This window comes from Lissotriton helveticus, chromosome 1_1 (assembly GCF_964261635.1).
Source record: "Lissotriton helveticus chromosome 1_1, aLisHel1.1, whole genome shotgun sequence".
NCBI lineage: Eukaryota > Metazoa > Chordata > Amphibia > Caudata > Salamandridae > Lissotriton > Lissotriton helveticus.
In genome coordinates this window covers 1957457569-1957472431 of record NC_136057.1, presented here as the reverse complement: position 1 = coordinate 1957472431, position 14863 = coordinate 1957457569, and the positions used below count along the sequence as shown (strand labels likewise).

The window sequence follows — 14863 nt, the reverse complement described above, 5'->3', positions numbered from 1 at the left end:
GAGTCTAGTAGTGGGGAGGTAAGTGTAGTAATAGGAGGTCTATAGGCCTCCTCCTAAGGTTACGTAATGGTGATTTGTATGACTCGCCTAGATGTCCGTGTGGGTATCCAGGAAATTTAAGCAAGTGTGTAGTAGAACCAGATCTTAAGCTTCTTTCCAAACTCAGGGAGTGAGGAGGAGACTCTGATGTGTTGAAAGAGGTTGTTCCCTGTTTCGGGTGTTATGCAAGAGAATGAGTGAATTCCTGCTGCTACTAGGGTAGTCTAAATCAGTGATACTAAAGTATGACTCCGATGTCGCATGTGTCCCTCCTGACCTTTACATGCGGTCCCCTGGCCAACAATAGCACTGGGCTGCTGTTTACTCAACTCAGCACTAATATTAGAAAGATTTTAAATAAACTGAAATAATGTATTTATAGATTAATTGAAGCTAAAGAAAGAAGAAATGAGAGTACCCTGCACCCCCTAACTTTAGGAATACCTTTGTTTTAAGGACATCTTGCAGCAAATGGGTAAAAATATGATAAAGTCTCTTCAGAATTCAAAAACTGTATTTAATTAACATGCATCCTGATTTCACCTTAGTACATCAGATGCTTTCAGTGATTTGACAAGTATTCGTTTTAAAAGTGATTGATTTTTAACATGAATTTAAAAACATTAATGCTTCCCCACATCCTGGCAACACTGCTAATTGTTAACTAAGAGGCAAGTCAGATGTTATGTGACCCAAGTGGGTGGCTTGGGTTGCTATTATACATCAACATTAGAGTTTATTGAATCAAATGCAGGAAAAGTTGTTGTACAGAGCAGATCCTGAAGTCATGTATTTTGAGGTACTCATACGTGATGATGAAGAAAAAGAAGGGAAAGTGGAATAAAAAAACGGCCTAGGATCACACAATTTGGTCAAGTGGGGAAGCCAGAATTGATCCCAGATTTTCTGGTTTCAAATAGTGCAGTTCAGCCACTAGATGTACATGCTTTGCTTCCCCTACACCCACCCTTAACCCCCCTCCCAACCGCTACCATGCTAGCATTAATGCAGCCTTCGATCACACCACAGACCGAACCTTTTAGCACCTGGGAAAATGTTTGAAAGTACCAATGGTCTACATTGTGCTCCTACGTTGGGTTAACAAAGTCTCTAGGAAAAGCAATTTATTCTCCATTTTTACGAACAGGTAACGGGTCAGTGTGTTCACATTTGATATTGGGAAGAATCACTGTTGGTCCTAAAATCTCCTTGATTACGAAATAGATTAAAACTTGCAAAAACAAATGCTTTTCACTAGACACCATTTGCAAAGTTGCTAATTAAAGCTGATAACAAATGCAGTAACCGAAATTGCTCCAATAAACTGCCTGTATAGCTACACTCTCCTGAACATACCTTCTCAGAGATCAAAAGTTTGGCAACAAAATGCTATCAATCTGACACCAAAAACGATTGTGGCTGTTTAATCAAGTCCGACAAAAAGCAATACCTTTTCCCACACAGCAGATGTGTGTGCAGTTCACTAAACCCGCCTCCAAACATATCAAAAGGACATGGGGCCTCCTGCGTTACCCATCATCACACAAATAAGCACACGTTTACACACAAGTGGTACCTAGTATTTAATAGAAATATATGTACTAAAATGTAGCTAATGCCAGCTCCTGCTGCAGCACAGGAGTAAGAAAATATAACCTAGGTCTCTTGGAACATACCCTTGCTTCCCAAAAATACCTGTTTTGTTTAGCACTTGCAAAAAATTACAATAAAGTTGGTGGGATTTAAAAATTCTATATTTTCTGCTGTCCTCCAGAAATTGTTACCCTGTACAAATACATTACAAAAGTCTAGACTGTATTACACTCCAACTTTCTCAACTTACGAAAGCCTGAACGTCAAAGAATGTACATAACCCTGGTGCCTACTGATGACTGGGGAGGCAAGGGACACACACAAGTGTTCTTTTAGCTGTGTTCATCTTTGGAAAGTAGCTCCGTAGGGTCTCAGGGAGAACATCTATTAGACACCTACGCACTTGCACATTCATCTCCAGAAAGCACACACGAGGGGAACAAATAACTATCAGCTCTGTCACTGCCATGATAACAGAAGAATGATAAGGCTATATTTGTGGCTCACTGGGAGGATTTTGTTGTTATAGCATTAGGAATCCCAGTCTGTGAATCTGTTTATGTCTCATCTGTAGGTACAAATTACCTCAAAAGGAGAGTACTCAATAGCATCGTTGGTGATTTGTAATCACTACGTGCACGGGTTCAGAACTATAAGCATAAGTTTAAAATAAATCACAAATACTCCTGTCATTCACATTTCTGTTCCCATCGGTCCATGTAAAAATACGCATAAACAGTCAATTAAACAAATTCAGTTCACTGAGATATATATATATATATATATATATATATATATATATATATATATATATATATATATATATATATATTATTGATTCCCAAACTCTCACAACTTCCTTTCTGGCGAAGAGAGAGTAACGGACCCAGGATTCTTAGGCAAGATGTTTTATTTCACTCCTCACAGACGACGCTACAAGTGGAGATTTTATTACCTACTGGCGGTCGCCAGTAGGTATATATAGTTAGGATTTTTTCTCTATGGGTTTTTTGAAAATTCTATGTCTAATAACTTTGGCGTTTGTGGACGGAATTGGCTGAAATTTTCTGGAAAATGGCACATTTTATTTCTGAGCAGCCCCTGAAAATTGGGGGGGGGTTCGTCAAGGGGGGGGTCGAGAAAAAAGGGGGGTCCCAAAACGTGTTTTTAACATTGAGTTTTCCATAGGGCGGTTGGCATCACTTTTAGCCCGAACGGCTGAATGGATTTGCACGAAACTTGGCAAAATTGTAGGGACTGGTAGCCCGATGTGCCTTTTGTAGGTCTCAATATATGTGCTACAGTGGATTTTGAGAAATTAACGTTTAAAAAAAGATATATATCTGTAACAGCGGACCAGGCAGCGCTCCAGGACGCGTACTTTTCGCGCAACGGAGCTTTGTGAAGCGAAGCTGATTGGTTCTCCGGCGTCTGTCAACATTCCAAACAGTCCGTAGCGGCCGCCATCTTGTCTCTCGGTAGGATCGAGAGACAAGAGGAGGCCAAAGCGAAGGGGCAAATGACCATAAGGGGGAATAGTAGATCCTCGCTGACCCACTAGGTTTGATGTGGAGGTTTTAAAAGGGCCCCGCGGGGCAAAAAAAAAAAATAATAATAATAATCGAACGGCTGAATGGATTTGCACGAAACTTGGCAAAATTGTAGGGACTGGTAGCCCGATGTGCTTTTGCTAGGTCTCAATATATGTGCTTCAGTGGATTTTGAGAAATTAACGTTCAAAAAAAGATATATATCTGTAACAGCGCACCGCTTCGCGTACTTTTCGCGTTACGGAGCTTTGCGAAGCGAAGCTGATTGGCTCTCCGGTGTCTGTAAACATTCCAAACAGTACGTAGCGGCCGCCATCTTGTCTCTCGGTAGGATCGAGAGACAAGAGGAGGCCAAAGCGAAGGGGCAAATGACCATAAGGGGGCATAGTAGATCCTCGCTGACCCCCTAGGTTTGATGTGGAGGTTTTAAAAGGGCCCGCGGGGCAAAAAAAAAGAAATAATAATAATAATCGAACGGCTGAATGGATTTGCATGAAACTTGGTAAAATATTAGGGACTGGTAGCCCGATGTGCCTTTGCTAGGTCTCAATATATGTGCTTCAGTGCATTTTGAGAAATTAACGTTCAAAAACAAGATATATATCTGTAACAGCGCTCCGCTTCGCGGAGATAAAATTATATCTGTATTACCTAGCTGTTGCTAACACCAGTTAGCGACGGCTAGTAGGAGATAGCGACCATCTTGGGCCCCACTTTGCATGTGAGTGATATTTATCACTAATGACATGCAAAGTGGGCATGCCAAGATGTTAGCGACTGGAAGCAGTCGCTAACATCGCTATCTCCTATTATCAACTTTTGGAAATATTCGAGATAAGCGCAAATATCTCCAAAAAGTAACAGCTGCCCTGAGCAGTTCTTAGCCATGTTATCCAATGGGAGGTGGATAACATGGCTAAGAGCATTAGCTCGGTAATGCATGAATATCGCTGAGTTTTCAGCGATATTAATGCATTGCGGTCGTTTTTTATCGTATTTGCGATAAACCTTGATAATAGCAAGGTTTATCTGCGATAATTTCTGACGGTAAAAAAATCTTTGCAATGCATCGTTAGGGATAAATATCGCTTAACTTTGGTAATATGCCCCAACGTCTGTTAACGTTCGATTCGAAGGAAATCAGGAAGTGTTGAAAAACATTGTCTGCGCCATCTTGTCTTTTTTCAAATGCCACACTTTTGTCGTGCACGGCAGCCATTTTAGATGCCTTGACCAGACCCACTCTGTGCACGCTGTCGATCCTTAGCATGGCTCCCCACCCTCGCAAGCATCTCACCCAGGCAGTGGTCACCCCCGCTCTCTGTCTTATGCATGGGTAATAAACCTCCCCCCATCTGCGCTGCTCTTCCCTGAGAATCACACCCTGTGCCCGCCCGACACCTCCCTTTCGCCCTATTCACTACCGCACCCTCTGACACTTCTTTTCCTCTGTGTCCGATTGTCCAGGCCGGTCCTAGGCTATCAGCTAGCCCTGCAGATGTAGTTTATGGCCACAGCTGTAAAGAATCACCCCTCTTCAAAGGAGTTATAGTAGATCAAGGCCCACACTCGATGAGATCCGTCACAGCAGAAGCGTTGCTATTATCTGAAAACCATCCTGTATTGTGATTGGGGAGGGGACCGAGCGTGAAGCGGAAGATTCCAGGGATGACTCTTTGTACATCAAAGTTTTTACAATTATGTGTCACATTAAAAATATATAGCACTCCGACAAAGTAGTAAGATTATAAAACTTTAATAATTTATAAATATATACAAGAAAACAAAAATAGTAATAACATATAAACATTTTTAGGGAAAAACAACGAAGTAGCGGTCGGCTGTGCGAATAGTCCCAACGCAGCACAACGTCCAGATTTCCGGCGTGGGGCGTCGCGGGGGGTGGGTCATCAGTAGCAAACTGTTGTGCGAATAGTTCCAAGGCAGCAGAACGCGCCGAAATCTAGATGACACGAAAGTGATGTCTAGTAAGTTGCCACCCAGCAAATAACGGCGTGGGGCGTCGCGGGGGGTGGGTCATCAGTAGCAAACTGTTGTGCGAATAGTTCCAAGGCAGCAGAACGATGGCACCAAGGTGATGTCCAGTAAGTTGCCGCACTGGTTTTGGTATCCTACAATGCTGCTCCGAATAACGGCGTGGGGCGCCCCGGGGGAGGCGGCGTGAACGGGCCTCTCCAGGTGGAGTGTCATCTGTTGTAGTGGGGCGCCCCTTTACCGTTTCAGTTGCCATTCCGTCCGTTTTTGGTCCACTGTGTCAAAAGCCGCAATTCAGCTGAGTTGCGCCCACTCTTGCGGTGCAGCGATAGGCGGCTGTCACAGGACTCTCAAAATGGCGGCAGGCTCTTTCCTTTTTGGGCCTGGTCCACTGAAATGGCCCTGGGACACCTTGGAAATCGGACGCTTGTCTGCTAGGTCTTGGACCCCATTCTCGAAAGCGTCCCCTCCGCCTTGAGAATTCATCCAAAGTTTTGGGGGCCCCGACTCCTGCAGGCTTCTGGTGGGGAGCGGCTGCCATGATTGCTCGCGGAATGACCACGACTGAGCTACGAGATGGTGGTGCTTTCATGCTGACGCCAGTTTAGTGTGAAACATCCAGAAACAAGGTGGGGCTTTCATCGTTTGGGGAAAAAAAAAAAGTTTTCATCCAATGAAAAGTGTTGTTTTTTGGTTTTAGGTCATATGATCAAGCCTTCCATCATTAGGAAACCAAAAGTAAAATGAACCAATGAAAAGTTTTATAAACAAGTCACATGACCTGTTATGCGGCATAGGGTATAAAATGCGTAGAAAATACGTTGGCACGTGAGGCGGCGTCAGTAGCGGACCGATGTGCGAATAGGCCGAAGGCAATACAACGCGCCAAGATCCGGATGGCACCGAGGTGGTGTCCAGCAAGTTGCAGCACTGGTGTGGCCATCCTACAAGGCTGAAAGTCGGCGTGGGGCGCCCCGTTGGCCTGTGAGTTTGCGTCAGTAGCGGACCGATGTGCGAATAGGCCGAAGGCAGCACAACGCGCCAAGATCCGGATGGCACCGAGGTGGTGTCTAGTAAGTTGCCGCACTGGTGTGGCCATCCAACAATGCTGAAAGTCGGCGTGGGGCGTCCCGTTGGCCTGTGAGATGGCGTCAGTAGCGGACCGATGTGCGAATAGGCCGAAGGCAGCACAACGCGCCAAGATCCAGATGGCACCGAGGTGGTGTCTAGTAAGTTGTCGCACTTCTGTGGCCATCCTACAATGTTGAAAGTCGGCGTGGGGCGCCCCGTTGGCCTGTGAGATGGCGTTAGTAGCGGACCGATGTGCGAATGGGGCCAAAGGCAGCGCAACAATATTTTCTGACTGACACCACAAGGCGCTGAGATGCCAAGATCCGGATGGCACCGAGGTGATGTCTAAGTTGCGGACTGATGTGCGAATGGGGCCAAAGGCAGCGTAACAATATTTTTTGTATGGAAGATACCACTAGGCGTTGAGATGCCAAGATTCGGATGGCACCGAGGTGATGTCTAGCAAGTTGCTGTACTGGTGTGGTCATCCTACATTGCTGAAACTCGGCGTGGGTCGCCCCATTAGCCTGTGAGATGGCGTCAGTAGCGGACCGATGTGCGAATAGGCCGAAGGCAGCACAACGCGCCAAGATCCGGATGTCACCGTGGTGGTTTCATAGTTGAGAGGCACTTCATCTGCAGTGGGGCGCCGAGATCCGGATGGCACCGAGGTGATGTCTAGCAAGTTGCTGTACTGGTGTGGTCATTCTACAATGCTGAAAGTCGGCGTGGGGCGCCCCATTAGCCTGTGAGATGGCGTCAGTAGCGGACTGATGTGCGAATGGGGCCAAAGGCAGCGCAACAATATTTTCTGAAGAGAAGACACCAAAAGGTGCTGACATTCCAAGATCCGGATGGCACCGAGGTGGTGTCTAGCAAGCTATGCAGTTGAGTTGTGTGCGCACTTGCGGCGAATAGGTCGAGGGCAGCATAACAATGTTTTTTGAATAAAAGACACCACAAGGCGTTGAGATTCGGTTACCACCGAGGTGATGTCTAGCAAGTTGCCGCACTGGTGTGGCCATCCTACAATACTGCTCCGAATAACGGCGTGGGGTGCCCGAAGGGGGGGGGAGCCGGCGTGAATGGGCCTTCCTAGGTGGAGGCTCGTCTGCTGTAGTGGGGCGCCCCTTTACCGTTTCAGTTGCCATTCAGCTGAGTTTCGGCTGCTCTTGATGCTACAGCGACAGGCGGCTGCAAGAGGACTCTCAAAATGGCGGCCTGTTCTTTGGATTTGGGCCTGGTCCACTAAAATGGCCCTGGGACACCTTAGAACTCGGACGCTCGATTTTTTTTCTCCTTTCCTGTACATGCAAAAAAAGGTAAATGCCCGGTACGTTACACGCTTCATCTGCCACGATGAACTGTCCAGAGGAACCGAAAAAAAATATAGTTGTGGTAACTATACCATGCATCGTCATATGGAGAGGTGGCACCAATTAATTATAGTGCTGCATAAAAGAGAGATTTGGAGGAGAACCACTGACCTGCTAGTACATTCATCAAAGAAGTGGCACTGAGAGCTTCAGAGGCAAGGGAAACGGTCCCAAATATTTAGAAGAACTTTGGAAAGATTAAAATGACATGTTTAGATTGTGGCAAATTAATTTCATGTGGACAGATGAGTGTTACTCTAATAAATACAGCATATGAACATCATCATAGTCGATGGTTGGTAGAGACATTTTGACTATATCCTGGACCTGCCCGTCCTCGCCCAAAATGGCGCCGGAATAAATGGGACTCGTAACTCCTTGTTGTGTACTGGTTGCAGAACCTTGAAATCACGAGATACGTATGCAGTTTTGAAGTACATGGCGGGCGGGGACGAGAATTGATTGACTATTTCGACATCCCTATTGATATTAAGTTCTGATGTGTTATTGATTACTGTACTGTTGAAAGTTCGAATTAACGTCACCCATGGTACTTGCCCGCAAATGTATATCTAGATAATTTTATTGTAACTGGCCCTGTCGTATTTTAATTATAAAATGTACGTCCACCTATTCCGTAACTGTTAGACACCTTAGTTCTTGCAACCTAATGGCCCGCCCGTTACGTTCCTCTACAGTGTAAATGTCTATTCATCATATACGATTACAGTTTGCTCTGTGGCAGGCCCACGTGGTTATAGGCTCGTATTTGTATAATGACATTTTCACAATAAAGGTTTTTAAAAGAAAACATGGTAGTAGTATATACATTGGTAAAGTTTTTAATAATAGTGACTGTTTTAGAATCATTAAAAGGCAAGTGAAATAAAGCAGACCAATTACATGAAGGGTAAAAGGTATAATACGAAGGAACGCAGTAAAGATAAATGGTCAAGGGCTGTTGTGTTTTCTATTCCTGCAACATAAAGTGATCGATAAGAATCTCATATTCAGGCGTATCGGCGACTAAGACAGCAGGTCGACCCTCTTTTGCTCAACGGCTCCGTCATGGGACGAAGAAACGCTCTTTTTCTCGAAAAAAGAATATATTTTACTTGCAGGACAGTTGTAAAATTTCCGGGAAAGTACATTAGCCTGGAACATTATAACATATATTTAAGAAAAAATAATGTTCGGAAGTAATGAAAAGCGTAATTTTTAGGTCATATGACCAAGCCTTTCATCATTACAATAAGAAAAGTAAAATGAACCAATGAAAAGTTTTATTAACAAGTCACATGACTTGTTATGCTTACGTTACGCGCTGCGCGCCCCGGATGACTTCCGGATGCGCTAACGCGGCGCGTCATATGACGCATTATGCGACAACGCAGGTACAGAATATAGTCAAAATGTCTCCACCAACCAGCGGTCGGAACACAACCCCTTTCAGCAGGCTAAATAGTTCTGTTAAATGGCAACAGAAGGGACAGGCAACAAGAACCATCAGTCAAAGAGGGGAGGGCTAGTTCTTCTCTACCGGGTTACATTGGGGCGCTACCGGAACTGATCGAATTGGTAGTCTACAGTGTTTCTGGATGTTTGAGACTGAAGCTGGGGTTAGCATGAGAGCAGCACCATTTCGTAGCTCCGTCGTGGTCATTCCGCAACCAATCATGGCAGCCGTTCTTTATCGTTATTTTGGGCGGGGTGGGTGGCGGAGCCGAGCTGTTTTGCAGCCATCATTGTGTGGAGTTCAGTTCATCTCACTAGTTTTGTATTTGTCATGAGGGGTTGTTCCTAATGTTTCTATTTTAGCGAGGTCAAAAAGAGATCCCATTAGTGGCCTACTGATTTTGCTCGATTCCTTTTCTTTTTTTTTACACGATTTTTCGTTATCTGCGAAGACTAAACAGAGTATTGCGACTCTGTGTTTGTTTGTAAATAGAGAATGAACCAAAGAGAACCAATTCTAAAACAGTAAATACTTGGATAACAATCAATCAAATGGAGAGAGAAGCAGACACGACGTATTACAACGGGGGCAAAGGCCTGCGTTAACTACCCTTCACTATGTGCAAAGAGAGAGTACTCCTAATAGAAATGAGGGGGGGGGGGCACCATTCAAAGCAGATCAGTGTGCATAAACACGAAAATGTTTTCACTTACCACGTACTTGACATTCGACAGCTTATGATATTTGCTATTAAAAAACCATTGAAATTCACTGAAAAAACCATAGGTTATAGACCATATATAGTTAGGAATTAGCATTTACAAAACCTTGAAAATTCACTGAAAAAACCATAGGTTATAGACCATATATAGTTAGGAATTAGCATTTAAAAAACCTTATTTTACTCACACAAAACCATTGAAATTACATATATAGTTAGTTGCACTAACTATATATTGCGCACCCGCAATCCACTGCTGATGATGTCACATATTACATCATTCATGACATGGTCAGTGACATCACTGATGACATCACTGATGACATCTCAAATGACATCACGGATGACATCACTGATGACATCTCATTTGACATCAATGACCACATCACTGATGATATCATTCATGTGACAATACAATGCATCTCCTCACATTTTAATATAACCTCTGTTACACTCAGTGTTAAATACAGAGTATAATTTTTGAAACCATTGACACACCAATACTAGTTACTACATACGCACTCACTGATTCCTACGTCTACACACACATTCACTCATTCACCCATACAATCATTCATACATACAATCAATCATCTTTACAACACTATCATATGCACTCATACACCTATACAGACACTCACACTCTGCCACTCATCCATGGAGTTACTCACACACCTAGTCAGTCCTGTAAAGAATCAATCACACTTCCATTTTCTAATCTATACAGTTAAACATAGAGCACCTTACGTTTTCAACCATATACTAACACATACTTAGTCTCTTATACAATCATTGATACAAGTACACATTGATCTGCACAGTCACACACCTCCCAGCCAGCCACACACACACTCAGTCTCCCATGCAAATACTTGGGCAATCAATCAATAACCCATATAGTTACTCATATAGCTACTGATCAACACATGCAGCAGTTTACAGAACAACAGACATAATGATGCACAAATTAAGACAGTTTAGTCACTAACCCATGCACTCAGTGAGACACATTTAATCACTCACTCATACATTCAGTCATGCACCTACTAAATCCTTCGTCCAGACACTTATACTTCCACTCATTCTTCAATATGTAAGACATATTTTAACTTTACAGAAACACACAGTCACTGGATGATGTCATCAGTGATGTCATCAGTGATGTCACTGACCATGTCATGAATGATGTAATATGTGACATCATCAGCAGTGGATTGCGGGTGCGCAATATATAGTTAGTGCAACTAACTATATATGGAATTTCAATGGTTTTGTGTGAGTAAAATAAGGTTTTTTAAATGCTAATTCCTAACTATATATGGTCTATAACCTGTTTTTTTCAGTGAATATATATATATATATATATATATATATATATATATAGAGTAAAAATGTGTATTGATGACGTTGTTTTTATTGTCTTTTTAATTTATGGTTGTGATGAATATGTTTGTTTATTTAGGGATCTGTTGCGTTTTCATCACGACCATAAATTAAACAGACAATAAAAACAACGTCATCAATACACATTTTTACTTTAGCTGAAGTTGAAAAGGAAAAGGAACGTAGGTAAACATGGTTTTTCTAAGATATAACCTGACGTCCACTAAAGCTGATAGGAAAACACTGCACATTCAAATCCAACAACAAACAGGGCCTTAGTTCAGAACAGCGTTCTAGTAATAGTCTAAATTATTTACTGAAACAAGATTCTATCATCATATAATCTCTCTCCGTGAATCTACCTCAAGAAATTTTATTTTTGCCTTACCTCCAAAATTAAATTAAATACTGTGATACCCTAAAAGTTACACAGACTAAAAGGCATCCTGCAAGCACAGCACTGTAGATGGTATTCTATTTCAGGCTCTTTTCTATCAATGACTGGTTACTTTTTCTCCAGACTAGGTTTCTTCAGTAATCTATAAATAATAAGCCTCCTAGAAGGGGATTCATGGGGGACTATGAAAGAGGCTTGTGGTGACTCGGCACATCCACTCACAATAACAGACAAGGAGTCCTCACATTTATGATTCAGTATATATACGCTTATCTAAAAAAATAAAAAAGTGGCGCTGACTGTATACATCCACAGTAGATTTAAACATAGGGAAACAATCGGTGCTGTGTGAGACACCGTCTCCTACTACATGAATACTCATCTATAATCAATCGGCAAGTACCTTTCAACGATGAAAGGCTTTATGCAAGTACACCTTCTAAGTAAAGGGGTGTTACAACTTATAAGATAAAATATTCTTGTCCCCAAGATTGTCACGACAATCCAGCCGATTCCTTGTTTCTACATGTCCTGGGTAGCATGTACTACCACAAAAAAATCTGTATTCTCATTGATGGGACCCCCTGCCCAACCATAGCTCCTAATAATAGAAGAGATTTAAAAAACCTCTAAAATAACTTCCCTTGCCCCCTCCAAACCTAAAAACAAGAGATGCTCTATCTCCAAAATATCACACCTCTTGATCCACCCACCCTAGGCAGGTGACACATTCAGGGGTTGGGAGAGTGGGTCATACCTGCTCAGAGCCAGCATCCCTTTCTTCACACAAATTGGGAAATATTAACATTTGTTAACACTGCACAAAGTGCTGTATAAAAGACAAGTCATTGGAGCCAGTAGTCACCAACAGCAAGGCAGGCGAAAAAGGGGAGGCTGGTGGTTCAGCTTACTTATAAGAGATGTTTACACACAAAGCTGCACTCCAATATGCAGGCACAAAAGTATTTCTTTTTAATTTTAATCAATTACCATTAGCAACTAGCACAAATAATCCGTGAGGCTGAAGCTTAGCGGAGCCTAAGGTATCATTCATAAAGTTCAAATTCATAAGAAACAATGTCAGTGTTCATGTGAGGGGAACGCCCAGGAAATATACAAACCATCTTCGAGCCCATTGAAACATAGGTGAAAAACACTGTTGTAAAATAACTCCTGCAATTATTCCAGTGCTTATATGCATACATATTCGTTAGGCTTAGATGTTTGTGCTGGTTTACAACCATTATTGATTCATTTTTAGGTTTCGCCTCGCCGAAAGGCTGCGTAGCAGACTTTCTGCGCAAGGCGAAAGCTTATGTCTCGAGATGTGTACTCATGTCCCGCCCCTCTGTTCCATTGGCTAGCTCCATAAATGGAGGCTAGCCATTGGAACAGAGATCTGTCCGTCATGGCCGGAGCAGATTCGTGGGCGTTCCGGCCATTTTTACTCATCCTGCCCCTTTGACAACGTCATTGCGGTGGTGGGCGGTTCCTATTTTTTTTGGGGGGGGAAGGTTTGTTTTGGTCATTGCAGGCCGACCGCCGCCGGAAGAAGTCCAGGTGAGTGGTTTTTCTTGCCGTTCCCGCCCCCCTCCCGCTGTCCGTGCCTTTCCCGTCCCCCCTCCCGCTGTCCGTGCCTTTCCTGCCCCCCCCCTCCCGCTGTCCGTGCCTTTCCCGCCCCCCCCCTCCCGCTGTCCGTGCCTTTCCCGCCCCCCCCCCGCTGTCCGTGCCATTGTGGGCTAGGTTTTTTTTTTGTCCTCATTTGCCTTACCCCATACTTAGGAAATGCCAACCACCTTGCGTGCCCATGACCAAGATAGGGGACCAAAATATGATGTCCAACTCTAGTACCGGAACACAAAATGTTTTTACTGGTAGCAGGGAAATCCCAAGAGGAAAAGGGGATTTAAAGATCTTTCACTGACTCCATCTAGGTGTATTTCAACCTGAAGGACCAAAAACCGTATCAAGGCCAGACCCGGTCCAAGGAGTATTGATGGCATAATCATAGGACCCGGGAAAAAAAAAAAACGGAAAACTATCTCCACTGTATCAACAGATCCCAAAAGGCCAGGTTACGACTGTTGCACCCTCTAGCCATGTCCAGCTTTGATGTTTCGTATAAAGATGTGAGCCAATCTGAATATATTGGGGCAGTTTTCTCCACCCACCGTAAGCAAATCTGCCTTCTAGCCAACAAAATGGCATAGAACAAAAAAGATCTCGCCCTGCCAGAGATACTATCCTCTAAGCCAAATATGATAAGTGGCAATGAAATTACTAGTGATTTTTTCCAGATGGAACTCAAGGTAGACAACACTTCCTCCCAAAACCGGCCGATGGTGGGGCATTCCATAAACATATGAATGTCAGATGCTTCTGGTAAGTTGCATTTGTTACATTTCTTGTCGGGGAGAAATTTGGAAAGTCTCAGCGGTGTTATGTATGCCCGATGTACTGTGAACAAATGATTGCGTCTCAACCATGATGGCTTCACCATCTTATAGAGGAGCGCAAAAGATCTTAACCATATCTCCTCACACTGAAAGCCAGTTGTCTCTCCCCACAGTTCATCTGGAAGGGTAAAATCCCCATCGGATTCCTCCAGAAGCTGCCAATACCAGAAGGTCACCTCCTTAGCACCCCTAGGTTTTTCTAATAGCAGCTGCTCCAGAGAGCTTGATTTCCCGAAGAGTACATCTTTACATCGCTGGGCTCTCCCCCAGCTTTCCAGCTGAATGAATTTAAATCTGGAAAATGCTGGACCTATACGCTCAAATAATTCATCCCAAGGAAGTATCGATCCATCCACCATTAGCTCTCCCCATCTAACAATCCCAGCCTCCTCCACTGGAGAGGATAGGCTGTCCCTTAAGCACTCCGGTAAGCCCGGGGAATCCCATATGGGAGCGAAGTTAGAGTAGTAGGACAGCCCCAGTCTTCTTCTAATGGTGCACCACACCTTGGCTCATGACTGTATAATTTTTAGCCTTATTTTCTTGAAAAATTTCTGGCTCCCAAATTTATATAAAAAGCCATCAGCTGGTAGATTTGCTCCGGTTAACATGACTTTACACATTGTCCCCTCTAAAAGACTAGATGGTGTCTTTAGTAACATCCTAGAGTAGGATAACTGGAAGGCCCATGCATAATATACTAGATCTGGTAGGGCGAGACCCCCCTTCTCCCTTCTCCTCCTCAGCTTCTTCCATGCAATTCTAGTGGACTTATAATTCCATATAAAGGAGTTAAGCTCTCGCTGACATCTGTCCAACATCTTCA

At 43.6% G+C, this 14863-nt stretch overlaps 1 protein-coding gene across 2 annotated transcripts in view; it reads right to left on the bottom strand.

Annotated features, from left to right (window-relative positions):
- DENND1B (DENN domain containing 1B) overlaps positions 1-14863 on the bottom strand; it is a 1337878-nt gene that overhangs the window by 198827 nt on the left and 1124188 nt on the right. The gene's annotated exons all lie outside the window — the stretch shown is intronic.